The sequence below is a fragment of the Mauremys reevesii genome, linkage group 6 (assembly GCF_016161935.1).
Source record: "Mauremys reevesii isolate NIE-2019 linkage group 6, ASM1616193v1, whole genome shotgun sequence".
Lineage (NCBI taxonomy): Eukaryota > Metazoa > Chordata > Testudines > Geoemydidae > Mauremys > Mauremys reevesii.
The window spans coordinates 21,765,035-21,784,199 of record NC_052628.1 but is presented as its reverse complement, the minus strand read 5'-3'; the positions used below and the strand labels follow the sequence as shown (position 1 = coordinate 21,784,199).

Genomic DNA, 19,165 nt, shown 5'->3' with positions numbered 1-19,165 from the left:
GGGTTTATATTGAAAAGGTTGTATAGCATTTCAGCTGTGTAACTCTTGTTGAAGTGAATGAGTAGTTATATAGCCGACATAGTGATTAGGCCTCAAAAGAGAAACCTTATACAGTGGCAAAGCTTTACATGAGTTTTAGACAACTGTTATTGTCTGTCTGTCAGTGTAAATGTTGGGACAATGCATTTTGTTTTTGTAATGTAAGCAGCTTCCATGAATGGAAACTGGCAGCAAAATTTGGAACTGGATTGAGTTGACCTGTGATGGCCTTTTGACATGTCACAGCTAATTTAGTATTTAGATTTTTTAGATTTCTTCTTTGTAACTTCCAGTCAAGCTGATGGTTAAAGCAATGCTTCTTTTATAGTTGAAAAGGCCATTCTTATTTGTTAATTGCATTTAAAAAAATGCTTATCTTTTCTGTTCTCTGGTCCTATGCTATAAAGGACCTCTTGAGGTCCCTTCCAGTCCTATGATTCTATAAAGTCCATTTTTCTCTCTTTATTAATTATTAATCATTTAATAAATTCATTGGCAGCCAGGCAGTTTTTTCTTTTTTCCCTTGGGAGGGGGGGACATTTATATGACCTTACCATGTAGTAAAAGATGGTGACATATGTCATGTATAGATGAAAATAAGATATGAAGAGAACTTTTATCTCCAGTTGAGACAGGAAGATTTAGGATTTTTTCTAAACATCATCAGAGGAAACAAAAATTCCCAAAACGTTTCCCATTACATAAAAAACAAAAAACAAACAAACAAAACCCAGTTATATCTTTTGTATTGTTGTAATAGAATCATAGGACTGGAAAGGACTTTGAGAGGTCATTTAGTCCAGTCTCCTGCACTCAAGGCAGGACTAAGTATTATCTAGAGTAGACCATCCCTGACAGGTGTTTGTCTAACTTGCTCTTAAAAATCTACAATGATGGAGATTCCACACTCTCATGAGGCAATTTATTCCAGTTCTTACCTACCCTGACAGTGAGGAAGTTTTTCCTAATGTCCAATGTAAATTGCCCTTGCTGCAATTTAAGCCCATTGCTTCTTGTCCTATCCTCAGAGATTAATGAGGACAATTTACTTCCCTCCTCCTTGTAACAACCTTTTATGTCCCCTCTCAGTCTTCTCTTTTCCAGACTAAACAAACCCATTTTTTTCAATCTTTCCTCATAGGTCATGTTTTCTAGACCTTTAATTATTTTTGTTGCTCTTCTCTGCACTTTCTCCAATTTTTCCACATCTTTCCTGAAATGTGGTACCCAGAATTGGACACAGTACTTCAACTGCGGCCTAATCAGTGCAGAGTAGAGTGGAAGAATTACTTCTCATGTCTTGCTTACAACATTCCTGCTAATACAGCCCAGCATGATGTTTGCTTTTTTTGCAAGTGGGTTACATTGTTCATTCATATTTAGCTTGTCATCCACTGTGACCCCCAGATCCCTTTCTGCAGTGCTCCTTTCTAGGCAGTCATTTCCCATTTTGTATGTGTGCAACTGATTGTTCTTTCCTAAGTGGAGTACTTTGGATTTGTCCTTTTTGAATTTCACCCTTTTTACTTCAGACCATTTCTCCAGTTTGTCCAGATCATTTTGAATTTTAATTCTATCCTCCAAAGTGCTTGCAGCCCCTCCCATCTTGGTATCATCCACAAACGTTAAAGTGTACTCTCTGTGCCATTAATGAAATCATTGCTGAAGATATTGAACAGAACCGGACCCAGAACTGATCCCTGAGGGACCCCACTTGATATGCCCTTCCAGCTTGTCTGTGAATCTCTGATAACTACTCTCTGGGAACAGTTTTCCAACCAGTTAGGCACCCACCTTATAGTAGCTCCATCTAGATTGTTTGTTTGTAATTTGACAAATAAGAGAGCTTCTGGGCTTTTATTGTCCTAGAACAAGCATACAGTAAAGTGGACAGAAGGATCCTCACAGCAGCGCTGAGGAAATTTTCAGTGTCTGAGGATTTAATAACTATGGTGAATGTTCTGTATAGATTCCCGAAAACAGTGATCTGAATATGTTTTGGAATGACAAATCCCTTTGAAGTAAAAGTTGGACTGCATTAGGGGTTGGCTCTTAGTCCATCAATATGATAGCAGCAGACTATGTCAGCAGGAATGTCCCAATGGGAGAAGGCGAGAAGCTACTGTATACTGGCAACATAGCAAGAAGGGAGTCCTCAAAAGAAAACCTAGAGGAAATGACCAGCTGAGATGGCCTGGGATGAAAATGAGCATGACTGAGGTGATGTGGGTCAGGAGAGTTGACACAGGGAAATTGAACATGGAGATTAATGGTGAGAGAGTAAACCAGACTGACTAGTTTGTGTACCTTGGCAGTTGGGTCACGGAAGATGGCGAGCTTGAATGTTAGTTAGTCCAAATTGTGTAGAGCTGGAAGAGTGTGAAATAACATCTCGGGGGTTGTATAAGACAAGCCACATAGAATAAAAGCCCAGCTGTATAGAGCAGTGGTGCGCCCATCTGTGCTCAGTGGTGCAGAAGCATGGGTGATAGAGGCAGCAGGATCAACGCCTACAGGTGTTTGAGAGGAGATGTCTTTGTGCCATAAGAATAGCTATACAAAGAGACAGATTTCAAAATGAAAATATTCAGATGAAAGTCAAAATCTGTTATGTGGCTGACAAAAATCCTGGAAGTGCAACTTAGCTGTTTTGGACACATGTGGAGGATGACCTGGTGAAGATAGCGTGGCAGGAGAAGGTAAGGAAGAGGCACTGAAAAAAGCCTAGGAAGCGATGGATGGATTGTAACAAAGATAAGCATGTGGACTTTGGTGCCTCCTCGAAAAGACAAAGATGGCGGATGCTTGCACAATGATCCAACCTCACTTGATGAGATAAGCGGGAAGAAGTCATCTGAGCAAAATGGCTATACAATAATTTCCAATAACATTTCACAGAACACATGGGAACAGGGTTATATCTATTGCTTGCTTCTGCACATATTATGATAGTTCCGCTCCTGAACGTGAGGCAAGGGAGTTGCTCTCCGACAAGGTGAAAGATCAGTTTTTTTTGGGAACACAGGTCTGGCCACAATCAGGTCAGCAGAAGAACTTTCAGTCTGGGTCCCTGGAGAAGCAATTGTTGCTGAGTTCCTTTTGTAGTGTGGTGTTAGAAACTATAAGTTTGAACAGGATTACAAGGAAGTATTAAAAGTAACATTTGTGCATAGTTGTGGATATAAGATGCTCATTTTTACTCCTTTTTCCACGTCTGTAGTGGCTCTAACAGAATCTATGTCTTTCTTTACTGAGTTTCAAGTACAGTTCAGTTATTTATTGTCTATCTTTTAAATGTGAGGGGAATTGATTTAGTGGTTTGAGCGACAGCATTGGGAATCAAGAGACCTGGCTACTGGTCCTGGCTGTACCACTCGCTGTACGACCGTTTCAAGTCTCTTAGGCCAAAATTTTCAAAAGTGGCACTGAATTTGGGTACCTGAGTCATCGGGTGACCAATCTAAGACATTTGGGACCTGATTTTTCAGAGATGTTGAGCACTCTCCAACCCCAAGTGATGTCAGTGGAGAGCTTTGAGTACTCAGCACCTCAGAAAATCAGGCCCAAGATGTCCGAAGTTGGACATCCAACAACAAGGATGCCCAAAATCAGCAGCCAAATTTGAAAATGTTGGGGTTATTCTTTTTGTTTTAATTCTCCCCTTTGTAAAATAGTTCTTCTCTATGAAACTATATCATAATTTAGTTTATGTTCAAAGTGATTTAATCTATAACACACTACATAAGTGCCAGGTATTATTAATATCATAGATGTAAAATATGATGCACATAAAGCAATGAATTATAGTCAGTCCTTTTCTAACCTTGGTTAGAAAATCTATTTGGTTTGAATTGGGGTCTATTCTTCCATGTCTGAGTAATCACTGCCACTGGTGAAAATTATAGATGGGCCTGAACTGCCAAGCTTGGTTATGTATCCAAACTTTTCTATAGTCTGAAGCGTGGTATTCTGGCATTTTGCATCTGGACCAGATCTAATATTAAAAGAGATGTACACATATACATTGATTGGGGAAAATAGAATTAAAAATTTGTAGCCCTCAGTGAGATACTGGTATGTTACGTTAACTACTACTTGCTTCATATAACCTATTAAAAAGGCTTACTATTAAAAATGAAACTTGTAAGATCATAACTGGGGCAGCAGACTTTTGTGTGCAGCAAAGAGAATGTTCTCTCTGTATCTTACTCTCTAAAAAAACGTGAAGCTGTTTAGGCAGGTGTGATAGACTGTTCCATTATGTTCATCGCTTTTACAAAACTATGTCCATCAGTCCAAATTGTAGACTGGGGAATGTCACAGTAGGGTTACCATGGTGGTGTGAGGTTAATGCTGAGGGATAATAGGAAATGTGGTGTGACACCCCTTTTCTCCCTGCAAGGGCTGATTATTTGATATCGTAGGTGCTGTGGGTGCTTGATGCTGGAGCACCCATAGGGGAAAAAATGGTGGGTGCTTAGCACCCACTGGCAACCCACCTATCAGCACCTCTCCCAGCGCCTCCCACCCGCCGGTGAACCCTGCGACTCAATGCCTCTCCCTCCCTGTGACTCCTGCTCACCATGAACAGCTATTTTGCAGCATGCAGGAGGCTGGGAGGGAGCGGGGAGGAGCAATGATGCAGCATGCTTGAGAGGGGGAGCGGGACTGGGCGGGGTGGAGCAGGGGTGGAGTGGAGCGGTGGTGGAGAGGGAGGAGGTGGGGCGGGGCCTTTTGGGGAAGGGGTGGAGTGGGGGCCGAGCACCCCCCGGCACTTTTGAAAAGTCAGTGCCTGTGTTTGATATAGAGGTAGTTTATTTGAAAAGTCAGTAGCTACTAAAACAGCATCATGGAACAAAACGGCAAAAACAAAGGTTGTACTTGTAGCTACCTCGCTGATTTACCTGATGGCCACATCCACGTCATAACAAACACTCCCTGTTCCACTGAAGCGAGGGCTGTCTCCTGCACTAAACATCCCCAGGAATGGGTTTATATCACTTTTATTTCTCAAAATAGTGAATTCTTGTTTTGCTTGTGTCACATCTTCTAAAGGGTTAACTCTGGGCCTCAGACCGTTTGTTCCTGTTGGTTGTTCATTTGCCTTTTCGTACGCCCGACATTTGAGCAGAGGCCTCCTCTCTTCCTTATGGCTGCTTATGTATTTCAGAGAAATGGCACTCAATTAAAAAGTTCTCTCAGCCACGTGCTTCCCTACATAGGGGGAAGAAACACTGTGAAACTTCTCCAGATTGTCATGACCAGGGCTTGGCCGGTCAGGTCCGGTGCTTAGAGCAGGGGAAGTCAGGTCTGGTGGTTGGAGCAAGCGGCAGTGAGAGGCCAGGATCAGAGCTGGAGTCAGAGTCAAGGTCAGGAACCAAGCACTGAATGGGGCAGAGCCAGAGTCGTAGTCAGGTTAAGCCATAGTCACTTAAGCCAGGTTTTGGGGTTGTAGTCAAAGTTCAAGGGTAGAGGCAGAGGGTCCAAGCCAGGGTTGGGAGTGTGAGAGCAAGCCAAGAAGCAGATCTGTCGCTACAGCTGGCAGGGGAGTCAACCTCGTTGAATGGACGTTTCTTGGAACTCCTGGACATCTGGACCAATCAGGAGTCACAAAGGAATCTGTCAGTGTTTCTTCCTAGGCGGTACTTCCTATGGTATTTCTCTCCACAGGGTCTATGTGATAACACACATACAGCCTTATCATGGCTGCCAGGTAGTGATATGGAGGGGTCTGCCACCCTACAACCCACAGACTTGGTTTCTAGTCCCCACACAACAACCCCACACCGATGCAGTGAGTGGGAGAGTTTGTCCCCTCACCATCAATGGACCTTGGTGGGTTTTAACCTCCTAAACGTGCAGATATTTCAAGATTCACAGAGGGCAGGAACATTCACACAGCTAACCAGATCTCCCTCTCTCTGCGCCAGCACATCTCCATTGGGTCCTGGCCAGCAGCTTCCCCACAGCACTCTGCAGGGGACTTTACAGCTGCCCAAGAGTTATTAGGAGGCGTTATCACAAGCAGTGCTCACATGGATTCTCAGCGATCTTCTGCTTTTTTCTTGTGCAGCTTGCTGCCCTCAGCTCTGCGTAGATATCCCCTGTTGCCCTATGGTAATGAATGCACTTTGTCAACTACATTTTTAAGAATGTAAAACTGTCTTATGGAAAAGGCACAATTGTTGCTTTCATGATGGGGATTCTAATCATTTAAATAAAATGTGACACTAGCAATACTTACAAAGTAATATCAGTTATTGATTCAATACTGTCAGTGTGCATAAGACCTTTGTATTTCAAGTACATCTTTTTGGGAAAGTCCTATAGAAGGTAATAAAAATGTTAACTATTCTTTGAAACTTACTGATGTCTACAGCAATTGCTTTAAAAACCTATAATATTTAATAGAGTGATAAAAATTCTGTTGGATTTTTTTAACCATCCTATAAACTTTGCTATTAATATCTATAAAATAGTTCAAAATGTTATTGCCACTATTAAATGCTATAGGATTTTAGAACAATTGTTATCTATTATATTTCTTTAGCCCCATTTGATTTCATTCTCACAAAATTCTGTAGGTCCATTCCGTAAGAGTTGGGTCTGATCCTTAAGGTTGCTGGGCTCCTGAAACTCAGTGGGAGTTGACGGTAATTGAAAGTATTCATTCAACACTTGCTAGAAGTGGCCCATTTAATAGAATATATTGATTATTCTAAATTACATATGTGTGGGGGCTGTATTACCTGAACTAGCTGTATTCATGATCTCATCTTAATCTAATGTGTAAAACATTTGGTACTTGTATGGCATTCACATGTAAAGTTTGTGTGTGTATATATTTGTTCCACGTGAGAGTAAAAATCCTGCAAAAAATTGCCCATGGGAAAATAAGTGGTACCATATTTCAGGGCAAATACTGTGGAGAAAGGAGGTCTAGTGTTAAAGATTTGCATATACAGAGGCTGTTAGCAGCTCTTTAGCACCAAAATAACACCAAATAAATGAGACAGGATCAACAGTGGTTAAAAATTCAGCCCTAATGCATAATGCCTCTCATGGTCATTGTGGGAACAGGATCTGATTGAGGATGAAGATGAATGTGTGTCCTTTGTTTCCTGACAGGTGTGTGGTTGCTAAAGTGGTTGTTAATGTTGTGCTTGGTGACAATGTGTTCAAATTAGCTGCTGCATGTGCAACTTTCATTATCAGAGCAAAGGGAGACAATTTTTTATTTTCAGAAGCAGACTGAATGCCAATGAAAGCAAGACGCAAACTTGGCTTTAGGCTTAACATAAAGTTCTGTAGATAGAGTTTAATATTTTCAACTAAAACATGTTTTACTACTTTTATAAAATATGTATTTAAAAACAAAGCCTCCTTTTGGGGATGCTGGAGAACGTTCACCATCCTTCTAACAGGGAGTAAGTAAGGGGTTCCCTATGCAACTTATGTTCAAAGCCTCACAACCAATATGTTTGATAGCGGTTAGTTAATGCTGCCTATCCTGTGAGGTGTCTGAAACAAAGGAAAATATAGAGCGGACGGATAGGGCCCTATTTATGGGTGCACTTGAGCTCTGCTTGACACAGCACTTAGTTTGGGAAGTGGCAAACGTGACTTTGAGCCATCTTTTTACTCCTGAGTGCAATCCTGGCCTTGTTGTAGTCAGTGGCAAAATTCCCATTGACTTCAGTGGGGTCAGGAATTCATCTTCGGGTTAGGTTAGAACAGACTCTGGGCTACCCTAACCCCTATTCTGTTGCAGTGGTCCCTTTAAGCAGATGAAAATAGCTGGAGAACAGTGGTGCTTTAGCCGTCTTCCCTTCCCCCAGCCACACCTTTGACACATCCCGGCTCTATGGGCTGTGTCAAAGAGTTGATACACTGGCTCTGTGTTGCCTGGGGAGCCCATTACACCAGAAGTTTCTCTGACACCGATACCTCCAGTCTAATGCCCCTCTGCAGTGCTAGCATGGCATTAATAGGATGCAGTTGACATGTGAATCAGACCCTCAGTTAGTCCAACAAGAAATTCCTGGAACTGCACAAAAAGCTTCCTTACGAAATGTATGGGGCTGGATTCTAATCTCATTGACAGTACTGTAAATCCAGTCACGGCACTGATTTAATGGTGTCACTTTGGTTTTATACTGATGCAATTGAGGTTAGACTTTGATTTATTGTGTGAAATAAGATTTTGCTGTTACTGCACAGTTCTTTTGTCCTGTATACCTGTAAACAGCTGTTGGTTAGGGTCTGCTGATGCCATTTCCTTTGCAAGCAACAGGTACAAAGAATAAAATGAAGCATCTTTATTTCTAAATTAACAGGATACACACTTACAAGCTGTTTGTTCTTTTTGAACTGAAGCATTCATTTTGGTATCTTTTTGGTTGCATTTTCATTTCATGAATGTATTTATGCAAAACACTGTGACAAGTCCAATTAATACATTCAGTACCATTACAACCCCCCCGAAATAACAAGTGGATTAGTTATATGACATGCGTAAGCTAATAATTCAATAGCTGTGATTTCTCTCTTAGAATTGGCATTTTACCCTTCTGCCAGGGCATGTGTGTATTGGAGCACAGCAATTGCTGTTTAATCCTGTTTTGAAATTAAAGGAATGACTTGCAGCCAGTTGGAGCAATGGATGATAATTCTCTTATGAGCACAGCTGAGCGGACAGCATTCTTCTTAAATGAAAAATGTTCAGCATAGAGTGGGCGGAGTGCACTAGTGTGGTAGGTGGCGAGGCAGCCGAAAGGGCAGGAGGAGGAGGAGAATTCAGTTTTGTGCTAGACACATGGATCACCAACGGGAAGTACGGAGCGGGACACTGGTATGTTTTAACTGCTTTGTTTTGGTTTTTTTTAAAAGAAGTAAATTTGTAAAATGGCAGTTGCAATAGCTGAAAGATTAATGAGAGCACAGGAGGAAAAGAAATGTTGCTTTCACTGTGACGCCTGCCGCTTCTGATCTAAGGCAGAGGAGAGTCGTGGGGTTGGTCTGTTCGGCAGGTAAGAAGCAGGGATGGGCAAACCTCATGGAGTCTGAGTTTTGGGAACCTTGCAAACTATTTCTTTGGGTTTGACAGACCTTGTATGAGTTTGCAAAATGTGTTTTGCCGGTGAGTCTCCTATCTATGCATATACCGAAAATGTTTCTAGATAATGGAAAATGTGCCTTAAACATAAAGGGGAAATGTGTCCTGTGCATTAAGCACAGACAACCCCCCACTCCTCCAAAAGTTAGGCTGGGACAGGTGTTTGGCCTGCTATGTGCTATCTCTACTGTATTCATTATATTTTTTTAACCTCTTGACTACTCCTTTATTCATAATTTCTTTGTATTTGTTTTTCACTCTGTCCATTCATATTTATGTCTCTCTCTGCTCCCCTCCCCCCAAATCTCTCCACAGTGGCATGTGAAACCTAATACCATTTTGAGTTGAATGTTCCAATTCTAGATATATTAACAGGTTGGAAATTTATTATTTCTTTGAACTTATAAATGAAGTAAAATGAATTCCTGCGTGCTGGGTAGGAAGGGGAAAATATTCAGCTTGAAATATAATTGTCTTGGTGTTTGGTGCCTATAGGAAAAAATGTGTTTCAAGAATAGTTGTTCTAATGCTATTCAGTCCCAAAACGCAGCTTTAATTATAATCAGTGCTACTGCGTCTAGGTTAGTATTTACCCCAGATAAGTTAATATTAAATGAGTTTGCAGATTCTCCGGAGAAGCTGATATATGAATTGTGCCACAGTAAGCTCTTCATTTTTCAGAGCAATTAAAGGTGCTGTTTATTTTCAGCAAAAGTGGGTAGTTGTGCAACTGCTGTAAATCCCCTTTGGTTGACTGGAAGCCAACATGAAGCCTGATTGTGCGATCAGTCTCTGCTCTAATGCTCTGTGCTAGGATTGGCAGGGGTGGCCCTAGCCACTTTGCCGTCCAGGGCAGAAAATGTTTACAGGGCCCATTTTTAGCAGCTGAGGGGGCGGGGGGAAACCACACATGCGCCGGCCAATCAGAGTAGAGCAAAACTGGCTAGCCGATAAAAGGAAAAAAAGCACAGTGAGACGATTCCCCCTAGAAATTAGTGCCCAGGGAGACTGCCCAGCTTGCCCACCCCGAGGATCAGCCCTGAGGATTGGTGCTCTGGTGAGGTTCCTGAGATTTTGTCATAGTGACATATTGTAAATGTGTGGTTGACCTGTCGAAGATGTCACATAATGCATGATCCTGTTCCACTTAAATCAGTGGGAGTTTTGCATTCCCTTCAGTGGCAGGATTAGGGCCATAGTAATAAAGAGAAGGATAAGGCCAATAATGAAGAGCAGTGTTGTGTCTCAGCAGGAGACTATTGGCAGGATGGCTGTGACATGAAGTCTCTTAGAATGAGGGAGGAGCTGGGTAGGCAGAGGAGGTGAGTAGGGTTGCCAGCCCTCCTGGTTTCACTGGGAGTCTCCCGGAATCAGGCCCTATCTTCCGGAGGCTACTGAAGCCAAACTGGGAGATTTTAGGTACTGAAAACCCAGCAGCACAGCAGGGCTAAGGCAGGCTTCCTGCCTGCCCTGGCTCCGTGCAGCTCCCGGAAGAGGCTGGCATGTTTCTGCGGACCCGGGGGGAGGGGGTGGAGACAGGGTGCCCCAGCGCCAACTCTGCTGCTCCCATTGGCTGGGAACTGTGGCCAGTGGGAGCTGCAGGCGCAGGCAGTGCATGCGGAGCTTTCCGTCCCCTCCCCACGGGGGCCACAGGGATGTGGTGCTGGCCACTTCTGGGATCAGTGCAGGGCCAGTGCAGGCAGGGAGCCTGCATTAGTCCTGTTGCGCTGCTGATTGGGAGCTGCCTGAGGTAAGCGCCGCCTGGCCGGAGCCTGCACCCCGCATCCCTGCCGCAGCCCGGAGTCCCCTCCTGCACCCAAACGACCTTTCAGAGCCTGCACCCCTCACCTCCTCCCACACCACAACCCCCTGCCCCAGCCCTGAGCCACCTTCTGCACCTAGACTCCCTCCGAGAGCTTGCACTCCCTCCTGCACCCCTACCCCATCCCAAAGCCCCCTTCTGCACCCAAACTCCCTTCCAGCACTCGCACCCCCTCTTGCACCTCTGCCACAGGCTCAGCCCAGAGCCCCCTCCCACACTCCGAACCCCTCGGCCCCAGCCCAATGCCCATACCCCTACCCAAGCCCGGTGAGAGTGGGGGAGAGTGAGTGAGGGAGGGAGGGGGGATGGAGTGAGCAGGGCGGGGTCTTGGAGAAGGGGCGGGGCAAGGGTGTTTGGGTTTGTGTGATTAGACAGTTGGCAATTCTAGGCTGAGGCTTTTGTATTCCTACAACCTACGTTTTTAATTTAAATTTTTTAAGTTGTTTCTGTACTGAGATCTTGAATGCCAGGTTGTAGTTGGGGGTAAACTAGTACATCAAAATGATAAAGTTTAAACTTCAGAACAGCATGCTTCATAGTGCTTCTCCCCTCTATTGGCCTTTGAGGTGGTATTCAATATGTGGCCACTTGGGGCAGCGGAATCAGATGATGATGAGAATAAACCATTATGAACACTAGCAGTCTACAGTAGCAGCTTGGGAAACAGGCTTGTTGTTACTGGGACAAGCCCATGACATGAATAGGTGTGACAGCCCAAAGTCTTGTCATCTCTTGTGCTCACAAAATAATGTACTCTCTTACTGTGTTTGTCAGTTGTTGTCATTATTTAGAACACCTGTGTCCTGTAACTAATGGAATTGTTGCAGCAGATTATGAAGTGTATCAGTCCAAGTGCAGAAACCAGCACTGCATGAAAAACATTTAGTTTTGCAGGTTGCATGGAATAGTTTCAAAATACTACCACACTAACCTTTTGAAGATTTGTGTAACAACCCCTCCCCTCCCAAAAACTGCGTCAGAAGAAAGTGGTTTTAGGTTGCAAAGTCAAGCAGAGGAAGGGTAGGAAATACTAGATGTACATTTGTTCGTGCTGTCTTAATTATGCCCCATTGAGTCTTCCTCCTGTGCACTGAATGAGGCTGGGAAGCTGTATCATAAGGCATATGCACAGTGCACTGAATTAATGTTGAATAGGCAACCATAAATCTGGCATTTCCTAACATTCGAGTGCTGGACTTTGCAACCTAAATAACTTTCTTTTGACACAAACTTTTGCACATGATTTCCTAGATTTTATTTTTAAATAGACAGACAAAAGTAAAAACAAATTCTGTTATGTGCAACTGTAAGAACCTATCCATCATATGGAACCTTCAGCACTGCAGATCAGATGGCTACCACTTTAGATAGAGGATTTAACAGCATTAGTTGGCAGCGGTAGAAGGCTATTATCTCAAAGGGGTTTGGTCTGAACTGGCTCTTTCTCTTCTCCCTGCCCTGGAAGGTTTGACTTCTGTCCCACATGGTGCCTCCAGAGGAGGGGGGCAGGCTGCTGGGGCCATGTGCAGCTCCAGAAGTTTTATAGGGAGGGACAGGCCAGCCTTTCTCAATTTCTCCCACCATCCAGGTGTTGAAGTTCCTGCTCCCATGTGGCGCCAGGGGGCTAGGGTCGGTAGGATGGGACATTGGGGCCATGTGCTGGGAGGGAGCCTGACCTGGCTTGACTTGTCCTTGGTTCTCTCCTCTCCTCCCCCACCCATGATTGTACCCAGGTGTTTCCAGTGCAGTGGAGATGGTGGTGGCAGTGGTAAGTGCTGTTGTTGCTTTAGTGATATCATGAACCCAGCTCTTTAGAATATTTGTGGTCAATTGTTGTTTTGGCAGGCTGCCAGAATCTTCCTGAGGCTTGCAGGCCACGTTGTGGAAATGGCAATTTTTAATAGTTTATTCCTCAGCTCACCCTGAATGGAATTTCCCAGGGCAAAGAAAAGGCATGTTTCTAGCCCAAGGGCATTGCCCCTGCTGAATTTCAAAGGCCTGCTGCAAACCGTCGAGGTGTGAGAGTTTCTCAAAAAAAAGTTTGCAAGAATCTTTCGTAATGGGAAGAATTAGGCAGCCTAAATTTAGCAGTCGCTATCAGCTCTCTCTCTAAATCTATATTTACATAGATACACACAAACAATTCTACAATAATAGTCCATCTTATAATATTTATTTAGATTTATCATTTTTAAAACATTGTGCTTGTACTAAAGTATTGAGCTCCAACAATAATTAGATTTTACAATAACAACTACCCAGCGGCATAAATACTAATATACAAATAAATTAACCAGCCAGCAGCCTTAAATCATCAACACAGAAGTATCCTTTTATAAGGTGTATAACAGTATTTGTATTTCAGGGTTGGGATTGGGACTCTCAGCCCCTATCCTCTCATATATGGCCTAATTGTGTCACTCTTACTCTGAGTAGCATGTATTCACACAAGTTGTGCTTTGGAAGTCTGTGGGACTTCTTGAACAAGCCCTTTACAATGAGCTGCTGTACTGAGCCCCAGAGCATGCCAGCCACATGCAACTCAATGGCAGACAGTTGCTGGCTGTTACAGCTGAGAACTGCCTTAGGTAAATTGGCTCGGTTTGCCCGAGAAGACTGAGAACTGCTGTATTAACTCTCACTGGTGCTGTTTAACTGACACTGATAGGATGATAAACCTGCCTGCAGTCAATAAATAACTAAATAAAACCATTGCATCTCTAATACACAATACTCAAATGTGAAGTGTTTGTGCATATGGGAGCATCTGTAGGGATAGTTTAGAGATGACTACACAGAAGTACAGTTTCTATGTAATAGTTTTAGGGAGAGTAAGTCTTATTCTTGCCAAATTTAAGGACTATCTAAGATCTGTTTTAGGAAGCAGGAGGGGAAGGGTTTGGAGTCGTTGACAGAAACTGTTGAGCAAGAGTGATTGTGTTGCATATTGGATTGTAGTGGAGAGAGCTTGTCACAACGTGTAAAAGAAGCACAGTTCAACAAATTAATAGAAATAAAAACAGTTTGTTCCCTGGATTTACCATATTCTTCGGGGGTGGCCAAACTTACTGACCCTCCAAGCCGCATACGACAATCTTCAGAAGTTTGAGAGCTGGGACACACCTGCTGGGGCTCGGGCCTTCAGACCTGCGGGAGGCGCCTGATGGGGCTCCGGGCTTCAGCGTGGACATGAGGAAGTAAGTGAGGAGTTAGATCTCAGAGGTGGGAAAAGTACTGTCCTGCCCAGCCCCTGAGCTCCCGGCTAGCCCCTGGCCCCTCCCCTGCAGCCTCAGTGTGCTGCGCCGCCAGTGAGCAGTGTGGCTGGCTCTAGCTGGGCTGCGAGCTTCTGCTCTGAGCCGCATGGTAAGGGAGTCAGGGTGGGGGGGGGAGTGTTGGATAAGTGGCAGGGGGTCCCCGGGGGTGAGGGGGCAGTCAGGGGACAGGGAGCGGTTGGATAGGGGTTGGGGTCCCGGGGGGCAGTTAGGGGCGGGGGTGTGGTTAAGGGACCGGGCAGTCAGGACAGGGAGCAGGGGGGAGGTTGGATGGGGCAGAAGTTCTAGCGGAGGGTCAGGGGACAGGGAACGGGGGTGGGGGTTGGATAGGCGATGGAATCCTGGGGGGCCTGTCAGGAGGTGGGGGTGTGGATAGGGGACAGGGAGCAAGAGGGGCTGGATAGGGGGTGGGATCCCACGGGCGGTTGGGGTGAGTGTCCCGGGAAGGGGCAGTCAGGGGTCAAGGAACAGGGGGGGTTGGATGTGTTGGGGATTCTGAAGAGGGGCAGTCAGGGGGCAGGAAATGGGAGGGCATGGATGGGGTGAGGGCCAAGCTGTTTGGGGAGGCACAGCCTTCCCTACCCAGCCCTCCATATAGTTTCGCAACCCCGATGTGGCCCTCGGGCCAAAAAGTTTGCCCACCCCTGACTTAGATGTAGATAAAGGATTTTCTCCCTGCATCTAAGCTTCATTCAGTGCAAAAACATGTGGGAGAAGGGTTATCAAGTAACTGGTTACAGGTGGAAGGGCAGGCAACTTCTGCAGAAGCTTTACACAAGCGAAGAGTTTCCTTCTGCCAGGAGAATTCACTGCTGACCACTTAGGGCCAAAATCCATCCCTTGTGTGATGTATTAGTGCTGCAAGTGTTCTGGTTGTAATGAGGAATGTGGCTCAAAGCCTAAATCCTCATTCCATATTGAATATTCACTATCTACTCATCTTTTGTTGCTGCTGCACTGACGGTCCAGTCAGAGTCCGGAGATGGAATATGAGAAGAAACTAAAGAGGAGAGCGTGGGACAAGATGCGATTTGCATGACCCACGAAGCTCTGGAAAGGGGGAGAGGTTTTTTTAGTGTTGGTACAATTCTAAAAAAGTTTGACCAAAATTTCATGAGCCCTAGAAATGCAGTGACAATGGGAGCATGTTCATTCCTTTACATGGAGCGTGTATGTATTTCATCTTCTCATTGTGTGTTGAAACCATAAATATTTTACCAGTTAGCCTTAGAGCAGGTGCGTTTGGTTATGCACGTGTGAACAGGTTCTCACACACAACAATAGGAAGGGAGTTCGAAAATAAACTATAATGCGCTGTATGATACAAGACTTTGTTTTAATTGAGTGTTGTTTGTGTGACAATCTACAAAAAGCTAAAATAATTACTTGAACTGTCTCATTTCACTTAAGATGAAATGTCCAGATACAGGCTGCATTTGATAAATGTAGATTTGAAACCCTTTTAATAATCCTGAATTAGATTATGAAATGTTGTCTCTGGCTAAGCAGCAAAAGCAATCTGAGTGCTGCTCTGTAATGGGATTCATTCATTACCTGCAATTATTACTGTGAGTAAATATGTACTTATTTGTCTTTCAATGCCTGTGTATATACTTTGCAAAAACAAGTGTTGCCTGCTGGTTGACTTCTTTTGATTTTTGTGAAACAGAAATCACGAGTGTGATTAACTGCCTGAATGCCCTCCTGGTAAACATCTCCCAGCTCAGATTTAGAAATTGCCATGAGTCCTCATAGGAGTTATGGATGTAGAACTAAAATGGATGACCATCACCATTCGCGAGGGGGGGGGGAGAGAGGGGGAAGGAAATTTGATAGCAGGCACCCTTAAATATGGTACATTCCAACTTTTTCTGAACATTTTTTGCCTTCCCAACATTCGTCCTTTATTCACTTTGGATTGGTGAGATTGTGGAATATCCACCTAGACTGCCCCTGCACCAAATCAGAGCCCTGGAGTTACCACAACTGAAAGAGCCAAACCAGAGACATTTGACAAGCACATTTAGTAAGTCAGATCATGGAGTCAGGAGAATATTTTGCTTTGTCACAGAGCTTCTTAAAATTTGTTTAAATCTGAGGCGTTTCAGTCATACAGGACGTCAAGTTCCATTCCACAGTTCTTAATATAACATGAGGCAACATGTCCACTCTTTTTTTCCTCCAGCACTTGCCCGCAACTCTTTGGATTGAGTGTTGGCAAAAAAACAAAGGTGGTGATAACCACAGGTATTTCTTTGCAACAGATACTGGAAGGTTTGGCTGCACTTCTCTGATAGAGAGAAATGAAAGCAAGGGGGGAAAATAGCACTCAGATGCTTTGGCATTTAAAAGCATTGTGGAAAAAGGAGGGGCAGAAATGCAGAGAGACTGTCTGGGGTTTGCCAAACCAAAGTCCTTTACACAGCCTCAATTACAGGTGAAGAGTAGCTGAGTTTGGGTTATTCTCTGAATGGTGGGAAACCAGTGTGAAAGGAGTGAATTAAAACAGCCACAAACCATATATTGCAAACTAATTATAGGTGATTGTACTTTATTGTAATTCGATTTGATCCTATTTCAGTCTGTTGCAGCAAAGGTGGAAAAGTAGCACATATTGTATTAAATCAGCAATTAGTCATTTTAAAATTAGCTTGTTTTTCTGATAACTGAAAATATCTGCGGACGAGTGTGCCATCAGTTACATGTTCACTGCTGAAATGTAAGCAGTATTATCAATCCAGATCATGCAGTCCTGTGATGGCCTGATTGAGTTAGTTCCCTGCTTTTCACACACTGCTATTTGCCTCCTACCAAGTATTTAACATAATTTGCCTTTTGAATATTCATTCTTCTGTCTGTTGGGATCTTCCTTTGGGGCCTGATCCCAAGAAGTACTGAAGGCCCACATATCCCATTGCCTTTATGGGTGCTGGGGTTTTGTTTTTTTTAGGTTCAAGCCCTTTGTCAATATTAAAGCCCAAAATCTCAGCAAAATAAATATTGAGACTTGTTTAGCAAATCACTCCCCTATCTGTGCGTAAAATAATGATTACATTGGTTACATGGATTAAATGAGTTGGTGATCATAGTGCAGTTCCTATGGGCTCTGTGTCCACATGACATAATCTGTTACCATCACGATTGGCACCTTCAAGCAGAGATTCCCACATCTTATTCCGGGAGGCACTCCCTGGACTTCTTGGCCATCACACTTGTGTGGCAGTGTGGAAGAGGCTTGTGTTGCTTCTGCCCATGCATTATGTTAAGTGGCTAAGCAGAGGGCTCCAGAATTTATCTTGGCACATTTCATGAGCACTAAGAACACTTCTAAAATAACGTTTTTACAATGTGGATGGGAAAGAAAGGACCTATATGTTCTCATTGTGTTTTCCTAATATTAACTATTCCAGTCCATGTTCTCCTCATACTTGCGATCTATACATGATTTAGCCATCGGCCATCACCTTTGGGAGAATGTCCATTAAATTTTCAATTTTCAGTTTAATTTTGGCTTAAACAGTACTTCTATCTAAGGCCTTGAAATGGCCCCTGGTAACCTAGTATGTGAGCACCTCACCATTTTTATCTGCACAACACCCCTGCAAGATGGGGAACTATTGTCTCTTGTTGGACTTGCCAAAGTCAGACAAGAGACCAGTGGCAGGTCAGGGACTTCAACCTAGCTCTCCTAAGGTACAGGCTAGCACCCAGACCATCCATCCTAGAGGTCTGCCCGGGCCTAATTTATAGGCCCAACCTGGACCCAAGCCCATGCAAACCAAGCCTTAGAAGGTTTTTGACCCAACCCTGTTCCTTCTCCCTGAACTAAGTCCTCATCGCTCCTGCTGCCACCTTTTGCCCCTGTGGTTGGCTTTCCTTCTGCCCATGGTGCTGGCATGGCAGCAGCTGCATGTGCCAGCCGCTGCATGCCCTGCTCCTGCCATCCACTGCTCCCTGGTGCAGTGTGGAGTGAGAACCGCTGCAACGCCTTGGCACACTCACTCTGCAGTATGCACACACTGGAGCAGGAGCAGGGCAGGCATTCACTGCTACACCCACCCGATGTGACCCAGACTTACTACTTGAGCTAGAAAGTGAGGGACATTTGCTGTTTCAGATGTTCTGCTATCCGCAACCTGTGGATGTGCTTGGTGGCAGATGATGCAGCCCCTGGGGAGGTGACCCAGAAACCACCTTACTTACCCAATTATGTGAAGCACTATGTAAGCTATCTAGTCACATTTTGCAAGGCTTAAAGTTGATTTCCCAGTAAAAGGAGCAGGTATAACATGCTCTCTTCTGCAGCCCACAGAATGTAGCCAAGTAGCCAACTCCTTGGTATTTGACCTTCAATGGTGAACCTTTTGTCACAGATCCTAGTGAGCTCCCTTTCCTGGTCTGCTGTGAGGGGGAATCCTAGTCTCATAAATTGTAAAGACATTTTCTCAGTTCATTATACCTGTGCAAACAGATGTGTGTGGTGTCTCATTCCAGAAGTGGCCATGATGTATTTCTGGTGGGAATTTAATTCCACAGCTGGTCCACACAGAGAGGAAAAACCTGGCTCCTACAGGTTTCAGCTCCGGGACATTATTATTGCATTATTATCTTATTATCATTCTCATTTTATTGATGGGGAAACTGAGCCAGAAAGAGGCTAAGTCATTGCCCAGGGATTCAGGGCATGTCAGTTCACTACTGGACAACACTGCCCCTCTGAAAGTTAAGTTACAAGTATTTTCTTAAAATTCAGTAGCTTTATTCTGATTACTCACTGATTCCCTTTTTGTAAAGCTGTTGTTGAATAATTTGCCATAAAGACTTATAAAACTGTGAATTCAAGTTGTTTTTGTTCTCCGCGGTGCACAAGCCTCGGCTTTTCAGAAAACCAATGTTGTTTAGAGAGCCACCGCTGAT

At 44.1% G+C, this 19,165-nt stretch overlaps 1 protein-coding gene across 7 annotated transcripts in view; it reads left to right on the top strand.

The window, feature by feature from the left end:
* PDZD2 (PDZ domain containing 2) overlaps positions 1-19,165 on the top strand; it is a 192,568-nt gene that overhangs the window by 71,991 nt on the left and 101,412 nt on the right. Inside the window, exon 1 of one of the 7 annotated variants that reach the window (XM_039544187.1) lies at positions 8,810-8,890. The exons of the other annotated variants lie outside the window; for them this stretch is intronic. The gene's annotated coding sequence lies outside the window, so the exon portion shown is untranslated. Of the gene's footprint in view, positions 1-8,809; positions 8,891-19,165 lie in introns of those variants that run through there. 7 annotated transcript variants of the gene reach the window in all.